This window comes from Gekko japonicus, unplaced genomic scaffold (genome assembly GCF_001447785.1).
Source record: "Gekko japonicus isolate JY-2015 unplaced genomic scaffold, Gekko_japonicus_V1.1 scaffold297, whole genome shotgun sequence".
Classification (NCBI taxonomy): Eukaryota; Metazoa; Chordata; class Lepidosauria; order Squamata; family Gekkonidae; genus Gekko; species Gekko japonicus.
This window is the reverse complement of record NW_015162486.1, coordinates 432,897-435,784: the sequence shown is the minus strand read 5'-3', so window position 1 is coordinate 435,784 and position 2,888 is coordinate 432,897.

The following is a 2,888-nucleotide window of genomic DNA, read 5'->3' as shown; positions in this document are numbered from 1 at the left end:
TGCTCTGCCGCAGAAGCCAAGTAAAAAGACACCTGTGAAAGTCCAGTAGCAAATGGGCAGACTGCTGATTGTCTGATTGCTCCAGCACACTCTCATGGCATCGAGATGGTCTAATCGGGCCATCCCGACTACATGCCAGTTGTTGGTTTTTTTCCCCTTCTCAGTATGCGCATCATTGCACACTCCATAGGGAGCCCTCAGTGCTGAGTTGCAATTTATCGATTCCCTGTTTAAGCAAATCGGAAACAAATGACAAAAAAACACACCCCGACTCACCTGCGGTTGCATCCAATGTTCCCTCTAAGCTGTGGAGCCTTGTGAGCAAAAATTCTACTTTGTGAGCTCCTGGCATTAAAGTTGTGAGCGAGCGATTTGGCTACTGCATAAATTAGTTTGCTCTGGAGCCCTCCTTCCTGAGCAAAGACAAAAATCTGTGAGCTGGAGGCTAAAAAACTGTGAGCTAGCTCACACTAACTCAGCTTAGAGGGAACAGTGGTTGCATCTGATCATGCAGTGGCGGGATGCCCCCACCGCTTCAAAGGACTTTGTCAAATTCCTCCGGAGGAAATAGCTTTGCCCCCCCCCCCCCGGTTTATCTCGTACGTGTGACCACACCCTCAGTCCTAGTAAATTCTAGGTTATATTATGGCATAAGAACATAAGAAGGGCACTGTTGGATCAGTCCAGCATCCTGTCTCACACAGCAGCCAACTGTTTACAGTGGATGACCAACAACCGGGCATAGAAGCCAAGGCCTCCCCCTGACGTTGCTTCCCAGTGCTGGTATTCAAAGGTTTACTGCCTCTGAATGTGGAGGTTCCTTTTAGTCACCAGGGCTAGTAGCCACTGATAGACCTGTCCTCCATGGATCTGTCTAATCCCCTTTTAAAAGCCATCTATGCCTAGGGCAATCACTGTGGCCCACGGTCTCTGTTTTTAATCTACATGAAATTAACTCAGAATAAATTCCCTGTCAAAAACAGGGGAAAGTGTTTTGTAGCAGCAATAAAAAAACCAGCATATTCCAGCCTAATTTTTTTTTTTAATCTTGGATTCCTGTAATAGTAGCACCTTAGAGACTGAATAAGATTTTTCTGGATAAAGGCTTTCAAGAATCAAAACTCTGTTTATCAGATATGAGAAGGAATGGAGATCGCTGAGTCTTTATATCCCAGTCAGAAGGTGGGAGGGGTGTTGGCAACAAGGATCTCAGGATGAAAAGGCATACAATGCATTCCTGTTTTTGTTGTTGTTGTCATTGTTCAGTCGCACAGTCGAGTCCGACTCTTCGTGACCCCATGGACCACATCACGCCAGGGCCTCCTGTCTTCTGCTGTCCTCCGGAGTTTGCTCAATTTCATGTTCATTGCATTGATAACACTGTCTAACCATCTCATCCTTTGCCATCCCCGTCTTCTTTGACCTCCAATCTTTCCCAGCATCAGGGTCTTCTCCAGCGAGTGCTCCCTTCTCATTTGGTGGTCAAAGTATCTGAGCTTCAGCTTCAGTATCTGGCCTTCCAGGGAACAGTCAGGGTTGATTTCTTTTAGGATTGACTGATTTGATCTCCTTGCAGTCCAAGGGAATCTCAAGGGTCTTCTCCAGGTTTGTTTTATCTTGAATCTATTTTCAGTTTCTGGCATTTACACATCTTGCTCACCAGATGGCAGTACAGTAACGTTTTACATATTGCAATAAATTTTCGCCTCAAAACTGCTGCCCTTGGCTGTTGTGTCTCCTGGCTCCCCCTCGCGTTTGCTCTTTTTAGACAAATCCATGTATTTGTTCTGTGAATGGCACTGAGATTTCCCCAGATCTTCATTTCTAAAGTCTAAAAGGACTCTGGGATGCAAGATCCATTATTATTCACTGATGTTTTGGGGCAAGGAAACATTTCCCTGGCTTTCGGTCAAAGCCTCTGGAGTGCATTTTGCTGGGGCCTCAGTTTGCTTGCATTATTTATTTATTTATCTATTGGATTTATAGCCCACCCTCCCCGCTGAAGCAGGCTCAGGGCGGCTTACATAAAATTTAAAACAGTTTAAAACACATACAATCTAATCTGCAATACATACATACATTCCTATGTGATGGCAATCATAATCCAATGTTTTCATAACAGGAGTCAGTTAGTACAGACTTAGATGATGAACATAATCCCAGGAAGGCTCCAAATTATATCAAGATGTTAAATATGGTCAAATGCCTGGTGGAAGAGCTCCGTCTTGCAGGCCCTGTGAAACTGAAGCACGTCCCGCAGGCCCCTGGTGTCCTCAGGGAGCTTGTTCCACCAGCGTGGAGCTGCTACAGAGAAGGCCCTAGCCCTGGTGATGGCCAGTCTGGCCTCTTTAGGGCCACGAAACACTAGGAGGTTTTGTGACCCCGAACGCAGTGCTCTCTGGGGAATGTGTGGGGAAAGGCGGTCCCTCAGGTATTTAGGCCCCTGACCGTAAAAGGCTTTAAAGGTAAGAACCAGCACCTTGAAGTGAATTTGGAGCGCTATAGGCAGCCAGTGCAGTGCTTTTAGCGCAGGCTGAATATGCTCCCGCACGGGGAGGCCCAAGAGCAGCCTGGCCGCAGCATTCTGCACCAGCTGAAGCTTCCGGATTTGGGACAAGAACAGCCCCATGCAGGGGTCATTTCGTAGAAAAAGAGCTAGGGGAACTCATTAGCATAACTCATTAGCATATGCCACACCCCCTGACATCAGGGGCCCAGCGGTGGACCTGCAAGGCCAGCGGGAGTGCGAGGAAGCCCCGCCAAGGCCCTCCCTGGCCCCAGGCAGGCAGGGGTGGGGAGAGGCGGGGAGGAAGCAACTTACCCTCCCTCTTCTCCTGCCTCCTCCTGGCTGAATGAGGGCTGGAAGCGGGGCGGCCAGAAGCAGGGGG